Here is a 23595-nt window from a genome sequence, read left to right on the forward strand (position 1 = left end):
CCTTTCAGAGGGAGGGGCGCAATGCACGCTGGGTGTTGTAGGAATGTAGAATGGGCGAAACCACGAGCTGTTTGTACGACTTTCTCCACAGCTATGGCGCCAATTTCAAATATTATTGCTTCTATCGATTACAGAGAACACCAGCTTTGACTGACAGCGGCTTTTTCCAAGGGCGGATTGCTGCTTTAAGCTTGAGAACAGGTTGTCTGAACAGGTGAAAAAGTTTTATAAATTTTGTAAGAGGAAGAAACAAAGAAATGCTTTGATATCGTGAAATGATCTATCTGTAATGGAAAATGTTCATTTGAATTAGAGTGAATGCTAAGCTCTTTTGTCGCTAGTCTATAGCATGAAAAACTACTACAGTCAGCTTACTAATAATATGTATGTGCATTTCTTTGATGTCTGCACATTTTTTCCTGTTGACTTCTGATATGTTGCTCCTGCTTATTTACAATCTGACCTTTGACTTGTCAGTTTAATCAGTTTGTATTTAGAGAATCATGGAAAATTGCAATACAAGTAAATGCAATGGAATGAGTTTATTTCCCAGCCTTAAACACCATCACACACACACACATTCCCCCCGTACACAGCACCGCGCCCAGCAGTCGATAAAGGGAAGCCCCCCTGTGGAGCCAGTGTACAGCCATGCTTGACTCCACACTCTTATTATCATGATTGCCTGCAAAAGGTGGCGGGACGCTGAGTCCATTCACTCTGCCAGACGGCTTTATAAAGCGGCTGCCGATGGTTCCCAGTGGGGCCCTCATCAGCGGCGAGGAGCAGTGAAGCGCCTCTGGACTTTGCTCTCTGAAGTGACAATAGTTTTCTTGCTGATAGAGGGAGAATAGAGGGAGGAGAGACGATGCAAAAACAAGATGGCCACCGAGCAGTAGGCATCTGTTGAATGCCTCCTAGGGAGGTCATCCAGGAAGTAATGAGGTGAAACGCTGCAGTCGAGCAGGAGCTGTCAATCAGTTTGGACATTGTTGGGTTATAATGAGTGCCTGCTGTGAGAGGTAAGCACCTACATAACTAGGCATCCTGGTTGAATGTAGACAACCTTTAGCCTCCTCCACCGTCTGCTTCTCCTCCAGTAATCTCCTTCATCCTTCATTCTTTTTCCTCCTTACAGAGAACCAGGCAAGTAATGCTACCCATGGACCATTTCCCTTAGCATAATCCAACATCTGTCTTACACACGTCTCTTGCTTTGGCATTAAAACCTTTACTTTCCCCCTCCTCCTCCTCCTCCTTCTCTTCATCCTCCACCTCCACCTTCTTTCCATCTTCAAACCCCCCCCCCTCGTGGTAGCCGTCACAGCCACTGAACGATTTCCTCTCACTGGGAGGCTCCTCAGAGTCACTGTGGCAGTGTCAAACGAGGCTCCTATTTAAGCTCATTAAATGTTTCCAAGAGAATAGGAAATCAATGGTGCATACCGGTGCGCGAGAACTTTTCTCTTAATTTAATTTCCCCTCCCCCTTATCTGTTTGCACATCTCTCTCTTTCCTTTTCCTCCTATCATTCTCGCTTCTTCTTTCCCCGCCTGTCGTTCTCATCTAAGTGGTGTAGCTGATGGCTGAGGTGGGGAGGGGGTGGTGGGGGGGGTTAAAAACCGTCGCCTTCAGAAACCATTTCAGACTCGTATTTGTGACAGGCACCATGGTGCGAGGCTGTCCAGACTTTTCAGTGTTGTTTTGCACTCACCGCACGGAGGACAATCGACTTGAAAGTTTTGCCCACACTGACCTCAGCCCTGGAGTTTTAGCTTTTGTTTCAGGCCATGCTGTTACGGTAACAGGTTTCGACCAGATCAGAATGTAGCAGTGGAAACCTGTGGGCGAGTGGAGCATGGCGAGGTTTGAATTCAGATAACCCTAGTTTGAAAATACGCCCACTTCACGCCTGCTCCCTTCCCGTTTGGACTTTTACTCATGGGTTTTTCTTGCAATTGCTCGTCTCTGTCTTCTGTTAGTTTTTGTTACATTAACGCTCGTGTGTGCGTGTGTGTGCGTGTGTGTACATGTCTGGCAGGGTTGTGTGCTGTGTGAAACTATGCCCGGGGGCTGGGCCCACACCTTCTCCGGAGCTCCTGTAATTGCTCTTTTGGGGCCATGTCTCTGGCTCTGAGCCTGTCTCCATCACTCTCACTCTGTCTTTCTCCCTGGCTCTTTGGCCTCTTCCCTTCTTTTTTTTTTTTTTTTTTACCCTTGCTTCGACCCGCCCCCATCCCCCACTCCCTCTTTTCTCTCCCTGCATGGCTCATTATAGCTGATCCCCACCTGCCCAATCTGGGAATTCTCTCTCAACACACACACACACACACACACACACACACACACACACACACACACACTCAGAGCCACTCAGCAGTTTTCCGAGCTGCCTGTCGCTCGGATGGTCTGTGTGCTATCTGCTATAAAACAGCTTTGCTAATACTGTTTGGCCGAGAAATGAAAACAATAGTGCTGTGACATTTTTTTTTTTACTCCTACTGGTGCAAACAGACAGTTTCTCGTCTCCGCTCTGGCTTCTAGAGCTACTATTTTTTCCCAAAAAAGCCCTGGCCCTTCAAACCCATCTCCTGCCTTTGTATACACACACTCTCCTCTGCTGTAGGCTTCTAACCACAGGCCCGGTCTGTTCCATTTCCATTCAAGCCCCCCACTCCCCATCCAGCCTGTCACCCAACAGCCCGGCCATGCCTGTTTCCAGGCTAGGGGGCTTACTTTGAAGGATAATGGATGTGGCCAGTTGCAGCTGCTCAGCAGCAGGGCACTATCATAGGAGTTATCTAAGGGCCTGAGTGGCCTGTGATGAATGGTTCGGAGCTGTGTGTCTCCACCGATCAATAAGCCACTAGCACCCAGATGAGCTAGATGCCCCCTCGCTCTCTGCTCCCCTCCCTATTCCACACATATATCTCCCTCTCATAATCTCCCACTATGTTTGTGAACTTTTCCCTCCAATTCGCGGCCTGAATTGGGCCATTGATCTTTTATCCTCGGCTTGTTTTAAATAAAGGCCCAGTATCTCCACTCCACCCAAGCATGCAAGGTTTCTGACAGCGGTTATTGCTACACTGGCGGCAAAGCGCACAAACATTACTTTAGCCTGATCGAAGGCTCGTAATCGGAGCTGAGAAACGAGAGAGAGAGTATGAAGCTGCCTCCCCCACCCTAGTGCACCACTGAGGCTTCCATCACCAGGCTGATGCAAGCAGAGGTCCCATGTGGATATACACACTTGTAATGCAGACAAACACACACACACACACACACATATACACCAAACAGGCTTGCCGTCAGGGCTCATTGAGCGCAACCTGTCCCAAAGCACCTCCAACAGCCCCACCCAGTCTGAATAGAAATGGGATGTTGTCAGTTTCCTCTTTCCTTTGTCTCATTGTTGTGCACACACATATGTGAGGTCTCTGCAGACCACCAAAGCGTGTAAATTTGTATTACTGCCACAGCACAACAGGTGTGCCATAGCTACTGTATGTGTTGGTTTTTGATCTGTTTTTTTCGCTCTGCAAGCCTGCTCTCTGCCGGCTAGGGATTTGCGATGAAAAGAACCGACTGGAAATCTCTCTCTCTCTCTTCCTCCCCTCTAGGGACTTTCAGTAGTCTGTATCTTCTTCTCTTCCTCCTCATCTCTCACCTCTCCTCCCACCTCACTCCTCTCCTCTCCCCCTCTGGCTCTGATTTTCCCTCTGATCTGCCGTTGTCTCTGTCACAAAGAGCAGATTCTCAGCCCTGTAATTGCATGTCTACTGGCCACCACACCTGTTGCTGTCAGTGCAGCGGTGTGGGACCGAGGGGCAGGCTGTGCCCTCTGGCCTCTGTGGCTCTAAGCCCCTCACCAGCACCTTTTTTTGCTGTGGGTGTAAACCCACAGGGAGGAGGGAGTGCTCCGTAGCCGGTGTGCACATGTGTGGTATAGGGTGCTCTCACAGTTGATTGTGTTTATCTGTAACCTTGAGCATCACCTCTGGCGTATGTGTCTGTGCAATTGTATCTGTGTGTCTTCTCAAACCTGTCTCTCTCTCCTCCTAATCCTCTCCTCTCCTCTCTTCCGTCATCCAGAGCCCGGGCCCTTAATGAAGCTGGGGGTCAGCGGCAGTGTGCGGCTAATTGGCCAAGTTTGCCCGGGGCTCCGGCTGCCTGTGATTGAAGCGTCCAGCGAGGGCCCACTGTGCAGCCGCCGCTGCACCCTGCTCCGTTCCACTCCAACAGCCAAGACGCTCCCTGCACCCCCGTCTGCCTCTCCCTAGTGAGTAGCACCCCAGGTCATTCTATTTTCACTTAACTCCAAAGTAATGGAAGTGTTTCTTTTCTTTTCTTGTTTTATTTTAATGCAGCAGAGTCCCCAGGCCCTTCCTTCTTTCTGAATCACTTGTCCGACATGCCATACCATGTTTATTCAGATACACATTTACCTTTTGTGTGTGTTTTTTTTCTATGCTTCTATTTAAAGTTGTCCTGATACTGGTACTAGTATCTGTATTGGCCTATGATACTGCCTAGAAAACAGTATGCCAGTCAATGCACCGATTTGTTACCATGACAACGAGCCCCCCAAAAAATGATCAACAGTGTGGCGATGTAAAGCCCGTTTCCCACCGAAAAACCCACTAACACCCGCTAACACCCGGCATTTTTGCTTAGTGGGAAAGGTTGCAATCGGCATTCAGACCCGGGTCATATGACAGTAGACCCGGGTAATTATCGCCTTGGCGCCGATCAGCATTGATGGGAACACAAAACCTGGGTCGACACGCTAATCTCCGCCCCCTTTTCCTACGTGTGCTATGCTCCGTTAGGTAACTTCTGCGACTCGACAAATTCCACTGGTCTTCGCCTGAGCAGCGTTCGAACATCGTTCCAAATTGTCGGCGCCAATTTGGATAATTGACTGAATGAATAATAGATACAATAAAGACCTAACCACCGTAACATCTTGGGAAACAGTCGGCATCTATAAGCAGGTGGTCTGAAAGACCCGTGTCAATGTGCTAATTTTGGTGGGAAAGGGCTATAAGTCAAAGATAGCAATCCAGCATTCCAGCAAGCAGTGGCTTTCCATGAATGGGACCTTGGTATCGGCCAAGTCTGGCTATCAGAATCAGTATCGGTACAGAAAATATGCTATGAGAACATCTGCTCTTCTATCCGTCTCTTCTTTCTCCGTCTGCATCTTTCGTTCCCACACTCGGTCCCAGCATTTCCTCACTTTGGCTTGTGCCACCCTCACACTCTTTCTCCTCACTTGCCACAGTGGGATTCGGGCAATTACTACGGTCCCCCATTGGCCGGCAGCCAGAAGGGAGAAAAATAACAACTCCCAGCCCCTATTTCTCTCACAATGGGCTCCACAGTCCCAGCCCTGGCCAAGCTGCATCACACTGTTCTGAGTTAACAGGAGGGGTTGGAGGCGATGCCGGGTTGAGGGGGGTTTGGTGTGGCTCTAATTAGTCGAGCCTCCACTTTCTACTCGTTAAGGCGGTCCTGGCTCTCATTGTTTGGCTGTCAGTGCAAAAGTAGAGGTAGCGTGGCGATAGAGAGCTCTGGGGAAAGGACTATAGAGAACATGGGGTGTACAGAGCAAAGGAAGGCAGATAGTTGACCATATCACCTGGGGGATACACAAGCTGGGGTCAGCCCCTGAGTGCCACATTACACCAATGAAAACATTTTCTGTTATTGTGCTCACAGAGGTGGAACATTACGGGCTAGTAAATGGTCAACAGTGTGCGTTTGTGTGTCAGGAAACAATCGTCCAATTATAAGTCAGGCCCTGGCCTACAAGTTAGGATAAGCTGTGTTCTGTCAAAACTTTATTCGCACACGGGTAGTTTTCTTTTCCTGTTTATTAAAGGCTGCAAGCAATTAAGTTTGCTCTGATGCTCGTTAAATAAAGCTCCCCAACAATTAACTGCTGCCATAATAGTTTTATATTACAAGCTGTAAAAGCTTCCTCTGTTCCTAAAGTGGAGAACTTACAGTTGCCAGGACTCAATCAATGGATGAGATGAAAGAGAAGGTGAACAATATTGACATGTAACTGAAGTTTTTATTCTGTTTCTTGGGGGAACTTACTGTTCATCATTTCCTCCTTGAATGTTTCAGGGATGTATTTAAGAAACCAAAGCTGCAAAAAGCCTCAGGACTGGCTGGTTTCTTAGTGTGCTACGCTCGTCCATCTGTTTAGGGCTTAGCTTGACAGACAACTCCTTTTCTCGCTCATCTCCTCCTTAATCAGCTGTTTGCTGAGGTCATAACTCTTGTGCTCCACTTTCCATCGCATTTCCTCCAGAACTGCAAGCCTGCCAGCCCGCCCGCTGGTGTTAAAAGATAAACAAAATATGGCTCGTCTTAAAATGTAGGGTACCCCAGTTGTGAATTAATAGAACTGGGGTGGAGAGACGCTTTTGCTCAAAGTACTTAAACTACACTTGTGACCTAAAACACAGCACTTTAAATATTCACACTTCCTATTTTTAGAGATTTGTTCACTGTTTTTTCCGCCTTTGTTGTTCTCGTGCTTCAGCTCCTCTCCTGTGTGAAGAGGGTGTAAATGTCATGGTAATGACATGCTTTTTGGTATCCTCAAGGATTAGGAGGTGTCAATCATTTCTCCCGTGAGGTTTGCCTTGGCACAACCCCGGAGCAAAGAGGTACTTGGGGATGAATGAATTAGGGCGCACAAGAGCAAACAAATCTCTTTGTTTTTCCGTGTCCTTCTTTGCAGCGACGAGAGTGGAGCCAGTAGTGTTCTCTCCCCTCGCACGACACTGACCTTTTTATCTTCTGCGTTACTTTTAGATGCTTCAAACATTAATCCGTGCAGTCAACTGTACAGCTCAGCAGTCTTCTGCTTGTGTGAGGTGCTCGTTTAGTTTCTCTTTATTGATGCGTTTCTTTGAACAATAAAGCCAAAATAGGTAAACAAGACCATTTAAAGTGATGATACCTTTGACACATATTTCAAAGAGGAAGCCTGTAGAAAATATTGCTTTTGAAACAGGCTCCTTGTTTGTTTAGAATACAGCTGTTGGCAATGCTCTTGTGAAGTTGGTTGAGGTTATTAAAGTGAAGAGAAAGCTGTCCGACATCAAAAAGTTCTTTATATGATATTCAGAATGAGTCAGAATTTAACTATGCATCCCCAGAGATGAGAGTGAATAATTCATTTGTCACACTAAATCCAAGTAATGATCCTAACTTTAATGCCAGGGAGCTATAGGAACTGTCACACGGGTTTGTCATATGACAATGTGTCATGTTATCTGAAGCCCCTTGCTAAGCTAGGTATGTGCTAATAAAAAAACCTGCTGTTTTCTTTCTCTTGAACCGTAGAGGGTCCATTCTGTTTATCTACGTGGTGAGAAATGCATAATAAAATTTCAGGCTTTTAGAATTAATCATCAGCAGAGCAAGGTATTGTAGTGTCGGTATAACACCTTCAGAATGTGTAAAAGTGCTTAAAACGCTCCTAAACCCCACCAGACATACCTGCCAGATGATAAACTTAATCACCGCAGGCCAACACAGACAAGAGGACCCTCATCGCCAGCCCGAGTTTGGTTTCGCTCAACAAACACGGCAAATGCCATGTCCTTGCGGTACCGAAAATAATATAAAACACCTTGTTCCTGACTCATCACCCCTTCGTCTTCTCCTCCGAGCTCCCCCATCTCCAACGCCGTACTGCAGCCCTCCAGCCCTCCAGTTTTCCACTGCCCCCTGTGAATATCCAAGCTGTCGAGGCTGACGCGGCCGAGCGTTTTCTTGCCAGGGCACGGCTGGAACAGATCCGGCCTCCGGGCCACATATACTGCTCCTCTCCAGCCCCCTGCAAACAGGGCCTGCCCAGCACAACTGTCATCTAAATGCTAAGCCCTTTGGATCACGACGGTAGATTCCTTTTGTACATACTTAATCTCTTCTTTGGGACGGCTTGTCCTTTTGGAACGTGATAGCTTTACATGCTTTAGAGCTTGCTGAGCATGAGCTTCTGTTTGAGCTGGTTTTGTGATTGCACTGAATCACCAAAAACAGAAAGAATCTTTGTTCATCAACAAGGTGGACGATTGTGAAAGTCTGTATAGATGAGGCACATGCTTTTTGTTTGGTTCCACTATTTGAGGATTATCGGCTTTTCTTTGCTCACAGGCACACTTTTTAAAGCAACAAAGTGTTGAAATGGTTATCGTTCAGATGATGGTATAGGACCTGTCTGCCGAGTTAATCGCCCATCTGCACCCTTGAGGGCTGAGAAATGTGGCCGTCAGGCTTTATGGGAATGTACACTAAACAGGCAGGCCCACTTTAAGCGGAGGCACGTTCAGAGACAGACTCCATACGAGCCTCTCAAACAGTTTCATATCAAATCCACAGACATACAAATCTCCACAATGATCTGCCAAGTTTCTGCAGAATTCACTGGAGCAGTAATAGCAGAATTTCACACCCCCGCCCCGAGCCCCCCGATCGCCCCCGCTCAGCCATCACTGGACGACGCTTGGCAGCAGAGGGTGATGGGAAACATCTGCGAATGTCAGCGTGTGTGGATGGTTGAACACACTCGCCAGAAAAGGAATTGTGTTTTTTTATTTTTTTATTTTATTATTTATGGCTGCATCTTTTAACATGGCAGCAGACGACTCAGTTATTGTATCATAGATCTCATGGTGGAATGAATGAAATATGGATGAAGAGACACCATGCAAACTGTTTTAGTAGTTAAAAGCTCGGGGCCTGATGTTTTAGGATCGACTCTGCAGCCCTGTTGGCAGATAAACGAGCAGAACCAAACGGGAAAAGAGATGATAATGCACTTCCTTTGCAACTCTATTACTTCCTTCGGCTGTCAAACAGGAAGTGAATGAAGCACCCTTTAGGCTTCCTCGTGTTGCTCACTTTACTTTGCAATAACAATGTTGTGTTTGCATGCTGACTAGTATGATGTCTGGAAAAAATGAGGAGAAAATGATTCAGCAGGTCCTGTGGATGCTTCTCTGCAGCTGCCAGAGATGTGACTGCTCAGAGTCACTGAAGTCTCTTTTTATTTGGGTGTACTGAACAATATAAATAATGAAATGGAGCTAGTAATTGGTGGTTCTTGGTAATTAGGACCAAGCTGTCAGCTACTGAAGTTGCAGTCTGATTGCGCTGCAACGAGGGCAGTAATTACTATTATCTATGGGGGTTGTTGACACAACAATAATCCCATTCTTAACCAGGATAACGGGGCATATTTTTACTGTCTTAAGAGGTTAAGCAAAAATACTGTCACAGGCTTAAATCTCTAAGTATTGGTGTTAATGCCCATCAAGAAGCCAACACCGAGCCATTACTGTAATCACGGGTGGGGGGGAGGTCCCTGTCCTTGAAATGTTCTGCTTGGTGACTATGTGAGGAGCTTGTCCATATTTTCATTAGTCAAACAGTTTGACTTTCTCCCTCCAAGCGGTGTGACGCCCAACCATAAACAGCATTATCAACCATCTCAGCAGGTTTTCTAATACGCCTGTAATCCTGTCGTTTCATTCATGGATACTACCAGGGTTATTCTGGGCCCGGAGCATATCTGCCCGCCTGTCTCTGCTCCTCTGTGTGAGAGATTGGATTCCCCCAACTCCCCTCCTGCTCCATCTTGCCACGCACGCCACCACGAGCACGCCTGTTCGTCCCCGTCAGATCCCCGTAGTGTAAGCGGGCCGGTCAGCCCCGATGATATATAGGGTAGAGGGCAATTGCACCATATACCCCGTGTAGGTGATGCGGATCCTAGTTGCGGATAATAACTTGCCCTCGCTGTAGTGAAATTCTGCTTGTCTGGCTCGAGACGTACAAGCGCAGCATTTGTCCCCGAGAGACGGGGAAAGTGAATGTCTTCAAAAGAAGAGCACCCAGGTGACATTTTCTCTTCCTGCCATCATGCAAAGTAATGAACCTGCCGGAGACTTTATGCAAGAAAGTGTGGAGTGTGATTACTGGATGAGTGGAACGGGGGCAGCTTGGGGACGTGAGGGTGAGGAAAGGGTAGACGAGTTTCTGTTTTCACCTATACAGAAGCGCACAAAAAGGCAAATTGCATCTGCTCTGAATTAAACATGTGGCAGCTCATTGCTTGAGGCGTGATGGACATTTAAACATATTGCATGGAAGAGAAAATGGCTTTTTCAGTAGGTTATTTATGGTGAAGATATTGTATTCATTTGATTATAATAAAACATCCATTACACTCTGAGTGAACGGCGTAGGGAGGTGAGGCCGACAGAGTGCAGCTCAATGTAATAACAACCGCGCGTCTGCTCTAAATGAGCCACGGAAAAGAGCGGGTTCCTGTAGATATTAGTTTCCTTTGTAGGGGTGCTCAGATCTGGTGATATGCTTTGTGAGGAGTAATAAAGAAATATATCTGTTTTTATTGTGCCTTGGCGACAGAGTTATGTTTAGAGCTAGTATAAAGAGCTGGAACATGGCGTAAAATGATATTACGGCCCATTAGGTGGGGGCCCGAGCTAAGCGTTGTAGCGGTAACCGAGGACTGGGGGTAATGGTGCCGCGGCGTATTGTCTGTGATCTGCTCTTTCACTTCTCGCTGATTGAATCGTCTACATCAGCGGCACTCCATCTCCAGGGGAACCAGAGAAGACGAGGTGATTTTGGCTGAAGACATCACTCTGTCAAACACGGGAGATAAGAGAATGGGGTGGGGGAATTGAAAGAGGGGCGTCCTGAAATGTAAAGGAAAGTAGACGTTCAGGAATTACGGCGAGATCGGCGTGTAGAACGAACTCATTCCAAGGTGTACATAGATTTCATTTTGGAGTACAAATCATCTTGTTTTTTATAGCTGTGCAAAGGGTCTCTTGCAACAAAACAACAATAACATGCTTTAGTTCTGTTTTATATCTCACTGTGAACAGAGGAAAATATCTCCAGCACTCCTCTCATGTGGTTAAGGAGTGCTTTTGCTGCGGTACAGCTTTAACCAATGCTCTTAAGGTTCATCGTCTCCTGACCTTGTTTCTGTGTCTCTCTGGTTTAGATCTCTGCAGAGCTGACCCTCTACTTTTGGGGCTTTCCCCTGTAGGGAGGAGTTAGGTGCTGTTCCGTCTGGCAGAACCTTTAACATGCCCTTCCCTTAGGACCCACTCCTGCTCGGCATACTGTAAGGAGGGCTTCTGGAAGGGTTGCGAAGCAATAAATTAGCATACCTGGCTACTCAGGAGTCTCCTACTTGAGGTTTCATCTGCACTCAAAAACCTGCCTGTAAACTCAGCTTCACCTCTCCTTCTTGTCAGCCCACACCCTTCCATGTGAGTGTTGAATAGACGAGACATTGTGTTGAGCGGTTATAGTTTATCTGCTCTCCTGCGCAGACAGCATGGGGGCTCGGGAAGTAATCTGAACCAAGCAGGCGAAGAATTCCAGGCATCCTGAATGGAACCAGATGTGTGTTTTTGTTCACTTCTGTCTCACGCGTGCTCACTGTGATTTTTTACTTGCACATAAGGCACAGAGACGTGCGCTTCTTGGTGACACACCAACACACACACGTACAATCACAAGAGGTCTGGCTTTCATAACAGACCTAGATGATATGATCAGAACCAGAAATGGCCAGAAATGTCCACTGCAGGCTTGTTTATGTTAGCGTGCTGGCCGGGCTGCACACCCTCCCTCTCACATAGATCAACACTCAGATTGTGTCGCAGGTTTGTATGTGGTGAGCGACACACCCATCTCTATCTGCATTTCGGAGACAGTTCTTCTCATCTGACCTGTTTTTTGTTGTGCTTACTTGGGCGTGTTGTGTAAAATGTGGCTTAAAGGCCAACACCTGTTAAATAATAACATGTTTATGATTTTATCTAACTGCTATTGCTTGATACAGAGTTTCAATCTGAATCCAAAGCTAGATTACAATAAGTATCGGGATCGGGGAAGACCGATAATCGTCTTTAGAGCTATATAGAAGTTGTTAATTGAAACCTCGGAGGGGAGATGCTTTATACATCCTTGCAACACTAAGTACTACCACTAACTTGGTCATAGGGCTTCACCAAATATCGTGAAACAAGCGCAATTGTGATGCGTGCATGTGCAGTAGTCACATCGCAGGGTGTGCGACAATGAAGCAAATTAGGTGAAACACGTCAAGCTGCTCGTTACTCGTTACTAAGTAATCTGATATAACATTAGTGCAGCTCTTCACCAGAGCACAGAGTGAACTGACCGCTGTGCTGCAGAGTCTGTGAGTCACCTGCCTGTGAACTGTAAACAGGCACGCCACGCTGCCGCCGTTACAGGTCTTGTGGGCAGGATGTGGGCAGACGCTCCGTTGCGCGAGGTGGCTTATAAGCGAGAGTATTCCTGTTATCAGCCGCACCTCGCCCCAGTGCTGTTCAATGCTGTGACCACATAAACGGACCGTTTACGGAGCGGCTACAGCAGGAGACGTGAGTTTGCGTTTCAAAAAGTTGCTGTCAACGGGGCTGATTAAACATACATTTCAACACCATTATAAATGGTTGATGACATACTGTATAAATAACACAACTGCAGCCCACAAGTCTGTTTGTATTTATTTCATAATGTCGCTCCAACTGAACCCTCTCTACTTTTTCATGCGGGAGTCACTGAACCGAGGGTGATAACAGTAGGAGGGGGTTTGTTTTGTTAGAGGCAAAAAGACTTAAAAGTCCCAAATAATAAAATGTATGACTGTTAATTGTTTATATGTACATGAAAACACACTGCGTTTATCTGGTATAATTTACTGTATTCTTTAAAAATGAAATTAATATCGCAGAACAAAACAATACAGCATAGTTAGTATTTTCCAATATAGTGCAGCCCTACTTACTAATGAGCAAAGAAACAAGTCTGCTGGAAGACGAAGAACAACACTATGAATCAGAAGCAAATCGACTCTGTTGGAAGCTTTATATTCATTTACATGTACTCAAATTTAAAAGTGTAAATCATATAAGACAGTACTGGATAAGCCATGCCAGTGGGCCTCCATGCAAAACAGGGTTTCTGGAACTGGAACAGCTCATCTATTATTAACGTGATAAATTATACTTCTGCTTCCTGTCCCATAATATGTCAATATGTCTGCCAAGAAAGGTTCATTGTCTGGAACATGCAATAACAAAAATCGAGAATAAATGAACATGATTGGACATGATTGCTCCGTTCGTTCCGTTCTGTTGTTTTTCATCACAAACTCTGTACTAAATGAAAGTGTTATAAAATGGTTAACATCCCCAGCAGGTTTCTGACATTACACCCAGATTGCATAAGTTTTGACCCCGAGGCCGTGGCTAAAGCACTTAGATGGTTCCGCCAACAACACACAAAGGCTTCTTAAATCTATTCGTCGTCCAAAGACTTGTTTCTCCTTCTGCTTGGCTCCACTATACCATCAAAGGAAGTGCTGTTCATTGGCCGGGGTTTTTTTTCTGGCAGGAATGTGTGACTAAGTGTGTGCGTGCTTGTTGCCTGAACATGTAGACCCCGTATCAGCCATCACCACAGGAAATGACCAGCCGTTTGCTTTGAAGTCCCAGCAGAGGTTTTCATTATTCCTACTATCTCCGGAGACACAGGGCGACAGACCCGCCTCCCCCTTCTTACATTGCTGATGCTTTGCACTCGCCCTGTGCTGCTCCCCACTCAGAGCCCTGCCACCAAACGACTGTTAGAATGCAGAACAAGCGTCTATTAGCATAGAGTATGGGAGTGCTGGCGGCAACAGGGCACAAACCCCACCACTACCCCCTCATTTTTACACAGCACACTTGCCTGAAAAGGCTGAGAGGGCACGTGTAATTGCATTTTCTTTCCCTGTGCAGAAACTCAAATGCAAGATATGGGAAATTCAAAGATTCCCCGACCCTGGCCCATCCTTCCACTTCCTCTTTCTCAGTTATTCCCACTTGCCTCACCGCTCATCTCCACCCTTTTCATACCTCCACTTCCTCTCCTTATGCTCCAAGCACATCTAAATGTGTGGCGTGCAGAGATGAAATTAATTGGATCATGGTGTAGAAGTGTTCAGCCCCTCATGGCTACAGCTGTGTAAGGTAGGATTGGCACAAGCTCGCCAGAAGTTGCTGCAAGGCTGCCAGTTTGTGCCTCACTTCCTACACACAGTCTTGCATGGAATCAGATCATTTCACACACAGTATACTATGCATGTCTCTCCTACACATATACGCAAACAACAACTGTCTTGTCTCCAGTGGTTCATACAATATAAATGTACAACTTTCAGAGCAGGGAGGCAGATGCGTTGTTTATCTGCCAGCAGGGCACAAGCCAAAACAGCCTGCCTGGGTAGGGTGTGGTTAAAATCTGGGTTAGGAAATCCCTTGTCGAGGTTATTACAAGCAGTAATGCTAATGAAGCCTTTGCTTCTGTAATGGCATTACCAAGTGGAAATGCTAACCCACATGTTCTAATTGAGCATCGCAATTTACAATGACAACATCCTAATGGTTAAATGTCTTGTCTACAATCATTGGGATGATCTGGATCATGTGTTTGTTAATTCAGGCTTTTATAGGTTTTTATTGGCTACAGTCCAACATCCAGTAAGGCCTGTTACAATACTGTACAATGACTATTAACATTTTGATATAACCCCTTTTTCATTTTACGTTTAAGCTGAGCACATTTTTCAGTGCATCAGTTGATTATGGAAGACGGCTGTTCTCCATTGAGTCTGGTTCTGCTCGAGGTTTCTGCCCTGAGCAAGTGTTTTTGCTTTCCGCCGATGCCAAGTGATGCTCATTGGTGGATTAATGTTGGCTCTCTGTCAATCTCGGATCCCATCAGCTGTAGTCTGACGACGATATAGTCTCCGGGGACAACGTTGAACATTTAGTAATAGTAAAAAGTAAACATGAAGCTTTGTCAGTTCTTTCCTCAAGAGGAGAAGAAAACTACTTTTAAAATGCTCGTTTGTTGAACGGAGGTTGGATTGATCATTTCTGATGCATTCGGGGAAGTCGGTAAATCTGAACGCTCAACAGCTGTTGTGACACAGCGTCAGCAGAATATATCTCAAGTTAAAGTTTTTGATCTAGAACAGTTTGTTAGCTGAACTTACATGCAGATGTCTGTTTATAGAGATTAATAAGAAGCTAAATCATCCGATGACGCTGACGGGAGCCGGGATTACGTTACGCCTGCTTTTGCTCTCCACACGGATTGTTTTTCCCATATACGCCGCAGCCTGCTGATACGTGATTGGTCAATATTACTCGGACTACAAGCGTAGTACAAACAGAAACCATCCCTAAAATCCACATCCCTGCCCAGAGATTAGGTCTCTGTAAATTATACTAGATTTGTGTTACATCTATAGACCTCTATATGTTTATAACCCTGAATGAGGATCTTTATTTCATCCTGTTCCCGGTCTCTCCGCCCTCATTTGCTGTTGTCTGTCAGCCGTCATCCATCAATAAAAGCATAAAAGTTCCTGATTGACGTAAGCAAATGGCTAAATAGAAAGACCAGGCATACAGTGCCAACATTCAGTATTCAGAAATCAATGGTGTGGGCACATTTTGGTCAGGACTCAAAAAGCATTGAGGTTCCATACCCAGCCGTACTTTGTCCAGCTCTTCCATTATTTGTGTGAAGCCTGTCTTGTTGTGTTATAAATGCTGGGGCTGTTCAGAGGTGGCTATTTGTTTCCCCCCTCGCTGTCTGATCAGTGCTGTGTGTCTGTGGCTTTCTGACTTCTCTGTTTGGCCTTCTCACTCTGTCCTGCTGGCTGGCTCTGTCTGATTTATGACAGTCTGGGGCTAATGGTACTGAACCAGGATTTGTGTCTGTGGTGTTGTGACTGGATCGGTGCCGGCTCATTGGCCTCCTCAATTCTCTCTTTCTGTCTCCCTCTTTTGCTCCCTCTGGATGAGGTGAGCGTCGGAGTGAGATGGCCGGTGAGCGACTCGGCTGCTGATCAGCATCCCCGCACTCTGGCTCATTCATCTTCACACCCCCCCCTCTCGTCCTCCTTTTCTTTCCGCCAGAGGAACCGGGCTGCAGGGGAGCCGGCTCACCTTCAGACAAGGCCACCAGACCTGGCCTCACCTTTCATCCCTTTTCATCCCTCATAGTCCCTCATAGCCTCTTCCTCGCTCACACATTCACATTGCCCCTCACTCTCCGTCCCCCTGTGTCGGCGCTGAAGACCGAGGCCAGACTGCGAGGCAGGCAGGGGGCCTTGTATGTGGAACCGTGTTAATTAGCACGGGAATCTGGAGCCCAAAGCCACGTTATCTACTTCCACAACCCCCCCTCCCCCTTTCTCCAAACCCCCTCATCGCTCTCCTTCTTCCTCTCTCCCTCTCTTTATGTCTCTGGAGGTTGCTTCCATCATGCCGCTTGCGTCGCCAGGTTTGTGAAGGATGTCGCTGCCAGCTGTCTTTTTCATGGACGGCTGCCAACCTCTCCCCGTATCTTCCGTCCGTTGTCATTTCCTCGTTTATTCCCATCTTTCTCTTTCTCTCTCTCTCTCTCTCTCTGCCCACCTCCTGCCGTTTATCTGTTAATGAACTCTGTGTCTTGTGTTGGTTTCTGTTTTCCAGACTTGTCTCAGGGAGAGTATGTTTTGTTGGGGGGGCGAGGACAGGGTATAATGGCGCCCTCGTTGGCTCATTGGCGCAGCGGTACCAAGGTCGGGCAGGATGGAGAGCGCCCAGGTCGGGATGACAGTCTGTGTCCGCCTCGCCATGCCAGCTCTGCAATCTGTGAGCAGTGTGTTAAGCACAAAACAGGCACTCTATTTCCCCTTCGGCCTGGTGGCGTATGCCTTCTTCAGTGGCCCGATAAAGGTCAGAAGAGCATGGGCGGACAAAGAGAGCTTTATATCCAATCCGAACAATGAGAATAGCAATCGATTGGCAGATTCTCCTCCACCTTCCTCTCTTTCCACCAGACCAAGCGACATATTTTTGTGGGGAAGCAGTCCTGCTATGGCGCCTTCACCCCTGATTGACTCCTTTGCACTGTGGGTGAATTGCAGCACATTCCATTTGCGAGCATCAGATAGAAAGAGACACTAACAGGCAGAAGCAGAGCGGTACGCACAGTTGATTATTGTACTACATGCATCGGAGGTATTTCATGTAAACTGTGGAAAGCATGTCCGACGTAGCCCACACAGGCTGCTGGGTTTCTCCGTGCGTCTAGAGACTTTGAATTTGTCTATGTGTGCGGTTTCTCGTCCATCTGCGTGCCTAATCCATTTGTGTGTCTGTATGTGTTTGTAGTAGCCAAGTAGCCCTGGCTCCCCTGGTGTATGCCAATGCTGTTAAGCTCTCCTGCACTTCATTTGACCCTGGCCTCCTATGAGGTGTCAAAGCAAGCCAAGTGGAAAACAGATGTATGCCAAATAAAGACATGAAATTCCCCCTCTTGTGAAAATGAAACAATCCCTCCTACAAGCGCACACACACGCTGTACACTGAGTCAGTCATTCCTTTTGTTCACACTTTGTAACTTTCGCTCTGGAGAATTGTGGCTTTATAATTTAAGCTCACTTGGCCTTTGATTATATCAATTAATCTACGCTGGCAGTGCTTTGCTTTACGAAGGACACGCGGGGCAAGGCTAATTGTGCCTTTAAACCAGTTACATACAAGAATTACCATGTCATTAGTCACTACAAATCTGTGATTGGCTACCCTGCTCTCTTTTTCCAGATCTATTTCTTTGCATCTTTGTTGTTTATCTGCGCCTCTATTTGTCCTTCATCACCCTAGGAACAGTCCCAATAGTATTCCCCCCCATGGTTGTGTAGCGTTTTAAATATCCTTTCATTGATGAACTACTTTGATATCCTTGTTAGGGTGAGCTGATGCCACCATCGAGGGAATTAAGGCCTCTTTTGTACACTGTAGCTCCTTGGTGCCATGCAGAGCAGCGATAGTGGCTTCTCTCAGAGAAATCGAGGGAACAAGGACAGAGCGGGTGGGAGGGAGCTTCTCTCTGATCTTCTGCCTCTCTCAGAACCATCTGTCTGGTGCTGGCCCGACATTCTGCGCCGCTTAGTATTAGCACTTACAAATATATACATTTCTCACATGTAGCTTTGGAGAGAAGTCGTACCCCTCGCTGAGAAAATGCTCGGGAAGCGAGAGCAGATTGAAGTCGGACAGAGGTGTGGGAGTGATGCCTGCCATCGCTTCATTGGCGGGAAAGGGGAGGTGGGGGGGGGTGCACACGATTGGATGGATAATGGAACAAGGACTGCGGATTGGTTGTGTGATCAGGGTTTGTAATATATCCCAGGCTGGCTAATGGAACATGTTTGTCTCCAGCAGCTTGATATCACAGCAAGCAACATTAACTCTGAATACTGCCTGCTGTATGTGCACATCTATCATTTCTATTCTTGTTCTCCTTCTGCATGCATTAGCAACAGGTTTTGCACAACATCACTAACTTGTGCGATGAAAACAGAGCCCAAAGCCTTTGATACCCGCTCTAGACATGCAAAAATATGCATTTAATGTTTTTTCATTCCCTGTTTGCTAAATAATTTCTGCTGCAGAAGATGTTGTTGCTTCTTGTTAGTCACAGATAGACGTTTAAGAAAGCAAAGATATCCACTGATGCTAATGAGCGACATACAGCGTAGCACTCAGCCTGTCGGTTGTCAGGTAGGTAAGCTTCTGAGTCGTACAGCAGGATGATTTGGTGTTAAGTCTGTCTGCTACTCTTTTTTTATTTTTTTGGAGATATCTTGGGGTGAGCAGCTTTTATCCAAGGCTTCCATTTCTCTTTAGAAGCCGGTGACTGACTCGCCCGCCCCTCCTCCTCGGTTACTCGCTGCTGTGAAATGGAATTGCTTTCTCGTTCGTTAAAGATTTTCTTGTCGCCGCCTCGTACTACTCCAGGAGCGAGATCACTTGAAATGGCTGAAAGTTCTCAAAAACCACTGGAGAATTATGGTGTGGCGGTGTGCGGGCGGATGGGGGAGCCAACATAAATAAAGAAAATAGCTTTTTTTTTTCTATTTTTCAGAATTAAATCTGTTTGGGGGACTTTTTTTTTTTTTTTTTTGACAACACAAATTAATTCCGGCAACTTGTCGCTTTACATTAAAGCATGAAGTGGCCTGCTGGTGTAAGGGAAAGCAATCCCTCCTCTGGTTGCCATGGAAGCAGGTGCGTTGTATCATCGGGTACAAGCTGTGATGGCTCTGCCAAAAACCACTGCCCACCTACATCCCATAGGCTTCTCCGGGGGTGAGCGGTTTCCCTTTCAGGCCGTCCAGACGTCTTTCTGGGAACATTCTGCCCATTTTGGAATTACACTGGTATTTTTAAAATTCAATTCCCTTGTGTGGCTTATTCCAATCCCTTCATGTGATCCCTCCATCACACTTCAAGAATCAAACAGCGGAGGATAATCTGCATGCGCTCCAAATAATTCCACTCTTCTTAAGTGATGTTTCTCTAAACAGTTGTTTGCAGAGAATGAGCCTTTTAAACTTTCTCCCACAACTCTCCCCCCTCCATCACTTCCTCTTCTCACTCAAACTCTCATCATCACTTCCATCTGCCCCACAACAACACAACTGTTCCACGTGTCTCGCACCCATGCCCCGGCACCCACAGTGTTGGCGTACCAGTGCAGCATGGCTTGTGGGGGGGTGGTGTGCAGCGCCAATCTTAATCACATTGGGTGAGCACACCTGTGAAAACAGATGTCCACCGGGGCTGGCATGCTGTTCCTCTTTAGGGTGGAGCGTCTGTGTATGGCTCTCCGCCACTCCTCCTCCTCTTCCCTCCCTCCACTCAGAACAGAGTTTCTCAGGTCCCCCGGCAGGCAGGTCTAGCCCCCGACATCCAGACAGGAAGAGCCCACGTCGGCATCAGACGGGGGGGCAGGAAGCACCAGTCCCCAGGCTTTACCCCCTGCTCTGTTTATTTTAATATAAGTCCTCCTTATTGATGATAATGAGAAAGTGTGATCAAAGACACGGAGCTTCTCTGCCTCCTTATAAAACAATAAACAGGCATGTTGAGATATTAAGAAGTACAAAATCAATTCTAAAGGAATTTGAAGCCGCTGTGATCCTAAATACATTTTTCAGCTTGTGTTTATGAGAGACTTTTCTAAACACCAGATGTTGACCTTTAAAACAAACCTCCTGATTACGAATGATCCCGGTCATAAGAATGGGCTTTATCTGATATTTCCTTATGGGAAGGCTTTAAAGCAGGCATGCTAATTCCTCTATACGATTAAGTGCTTTATTATGGCATTAGCTAACACAATGTTGTGTTTTGTATAATTACATGCTGATCTGATAGAAGGCATTTTTTAAAGCCGGTGCCACATAGCCGTGCTTTTGCCCGGAGGCGTTTGGAATAATGTATGTTGCTAAATTGGTTCGCCAGATAACTACGGATGTTAATGAGCTAACCAGACAGAATGATCGGTATTACTGAATTTTAAAAAGGCTTTAAACGCATCACCAGACCTACTAGAAAGTGATGATGTGATTTCTATCCAGCTGTGCTGTCCTACTCGCCAGTCCACAACCTCATCCATTTCATACTGCCAAATCCTCCTGGCTGCCAGGATTCAAAAGGGACCAAACATACAGAGACCTACCAGGAAGAGTCCAACCCATGCTCACATGAGCCACTGCTTTAAAGGAGAAGTTCGTTATTTTTTAAACCTGGGTTCTATTTTTACAAATTTGGGTGTCGAAATGACTCATAAGATAAAAACTTTTGGAGTCGATGTACTCCGCCGTATACGGCTGCAATGGCTGCAACATAATATCGAGTAAGTAGACCTAACGTATTTACAAGCATCTCATTTCTTTACCTAGAAATGGCACCGTTTCTGGTTATACAAAAAGGATCTTGCTCTTTAAAAAAGGGACGATCCGTAATGTTGTCGGTCACCTGGAGTAACAATCTGAGCCTGTCAGTGCAGTTGCCCTAGGGGATTTTGTTGTAGCCATTGCAGCCATATCACGGCTACGGCGCGGGGCATGTACTGGACCGATTCCAACGTTTTGTTCCTATGAGTCATGTCGACTCTAGGGCCCAGGTTTAAAAATACCAAACTTCTCCTTTAACGGGTCGGTTCATCCAAAATACAGAAGTACTTTCTTTCTTGCATTTCAGGGTTTGTAGCCAAGCTGAGATATCCACCGCTGATTTTGGCTCCCATTCAAAGTGCAGGCAAATGGTTTGTGGTGCTCGCAGGAGAGAAAAATTACATTTTAAAAAATCCAACGGGAGTATCTATCCATAAAAAGTGTTTCAATTACTCCTGATAATCCACAGACCTGACTTTAGAAACACTTTGTACCAAAAAGTAGTCCCTGTAGCCCCATTCAAATGGGATTTATGCCTTTTTAATAGATGGGTTGATTTTGGTACCACATACTTTAATGGAGTTACAGTGGGTTGTCCACTAATTGGAAGATAAAGTGGTTCAACCCCGATGTCAGAGTTTCATTAGGCAACATACTGAATCCAACATATCCCCAAAGACAGTGTGTTCTGTGTGTGGATGTGAAAATGATGATTAGATGATTAGAACCTGATGAGCCTCAGGCATCGGTGTATACATGAGTGTGTGAACAGGGTGATTGGCATGGAGTGTAAAGCGTGTTGAGTGCTCTCAAGACTAGAAAAGCACTCCATAAGTGCAGTCCGTTTACAAATTGTAATGTTTCGAATTACACATATTTTTCTGGTGCCTAAACGCCGCGTGGAACAACAGCATTGATTACGAGGCAGCGGGGCTATAAACAGAAACCTCCATGCATGGCTTAATACCAGCAGACCTAAGTGGAAATATGTTTTTTAATGATCTGGGGGAATCGACCCTTTTACAGTTTTGCATTAAGACACGTAACAGACCCGGTGAGCTTTACCACGACGGGTCCCACACCCTCCATCCCTCCGCCCACTGCTCCATCCTCTCGTCCGTCAGGCATCGATCCGGGCTCTTATCTCCACTCTGATCCCTGTGTTATTTGGGAAGCATAGGGATTGCTTAATGATCTATTGACCTGATCTACCGATCCGTACAGTCGACCACAATGGAGCATCTACTAAAGAGGAGCCTGTAGGGCACGCACTCCTCTTTTGTGTACTCGTGGCCTCCCACCACTCCTATAGCGGGTCTTTATGCTCTTTGGTGTAACCCCGGAGAGATCAGGTCTTAATGTGCTTTAAGCATCCAGCGGTAAAGTGGTCTATGCATTTTTTGGCTTTATAACAGGGGTTCTCCTCTGACGACGGCAGATGACAGCTAAATCCACTCGCTGTTTTTCATTGAATTTAACGTCCGTGTGAATATGAGCTGCCTACACTGATTTGTTTAGCTGTTCATCGTCTGGTTTGTTTGAAGAGAGTTGAATCGTGACTTTCTCGTCCTCTGCAACAGGCGGACTCCATGATTGAATCAGAAACGTGGCACCAGAATGAGTTGAATTGAAGCGGAGCTGCGATATCGAGGCTTAGTTTCCATATGCTTTACATCGGCTGTTGGTTTTGACGTCAGCAAACATAAGGACAGACAGACAGAGCGGTGTGTGCACAGGTAAACACTGTGTGAGAAACCACTTAAACACCAGCAACACATCTGATTGGATCTTGCCCCTTGTCTTGTTTGCACTATGGCACCTCTCGAGTGAGACTACCGTTGTTGCGACATGCTGAGCCTGTCATGGGTGAGATCCTCAAGGATTTGCAAGACACCAATAAATGACTCTACTGTGCTTGATGCATTCGAGGGGTTTTGCTTGTGCTTTTGTGATTGTTTTTGTCGTGCTCGCAGCACAGCTTAGAGATAGAAAAGGTGGTTCGAAGCTCTGCCCGCCTGTGCGTGACCGCTTCTGAACAGATTTAAATTTAGTATGGATTTTTGTGGCAACAAAAGGATGACTTGTAATAATTTTTCGCCAACCTTTCATCTCTTGCCCCCATCTTGTAATAAATTCTCCCTTTAACACGAGTTTAGGCAACAACAGGATATATCAAAAAGGTGGATTTTCTTTAAAATTGCAGTTGATCATTTTGTAGTTACAGATTGTTATAAAAGTTGAAAAACAAAAGCGTTTGGACTTACCCTGTCGGAAATGAATCCTTTTTTAAACACTTCTTGTTTACTCTTTGCTTTGTGCCTCACACACAAACACACACACACACACACACACACACACAAACACACACACACACATACACAGTATGATCAATGCTTAAAGTAATAATCTCCAAGATTTAAATCAATGTCTTCTGAGTCACTATCTATCGCTGAATGAGGTAACACAATGGTGATTGAGCCTATGGCCCACTGATGAAAGCCTTTGCATTTGCAGTATTACAGACTGGGTGTCTGGTGCGACATTCACAGAAAAAATCTCAAGCAGCGACCAGTTTGCGACGCATTTTCCATCAGCCAGCAGTGGTTGGTCTGCCAGAGAGGGTAGGCGGAGCTAAGCGGCTGCTCGATGACTACAGATACAACTTCAAAAATAAGTGAAAATCCAAAGAAAGAGAAACAAATTTGACG

At 46.1% G+C, this 23595-nt stretch overlaps 1 protein-coding gene across 1 annotated transcript in view; it reads left to right on the forward strand.

Moving 5' to 3' along the window:
- plxnb2b (plexin b2b) overlaps positions 1 to 23595 on the forward strand; it is a 138715-nt gene that overhangs the window by 22988 nt on the left and 92132 nt on the right. Inside the window, exon 2 of the mRNA XM_069685643.1 lies at positions 4096 to 4282. The gene's annotated coding sequence lies outside the window, so the exon portion shown is untranslated. The remainder of the gene's footprint in view (positions 1 to 4095; positions 4283 to 23595) is intronic.

Source organism: Semicossyphus pulcher, unplaced genomic scaffold (assembly GCF_022749685.1).
Source record: "Semicossyphus pulcher isolate SPU_LCO1_2020_fin unplaced genomic scaffold, fSemPul1.0.p SCAF_8, whole genome shotgun sequence".
NCBI classification, from domain to species: Eukaryota; Metazoa; Chordata; class Actinopteri; order Labriformes; family Labridae; genus Semicossyphus; species Semicossyphus pulcher.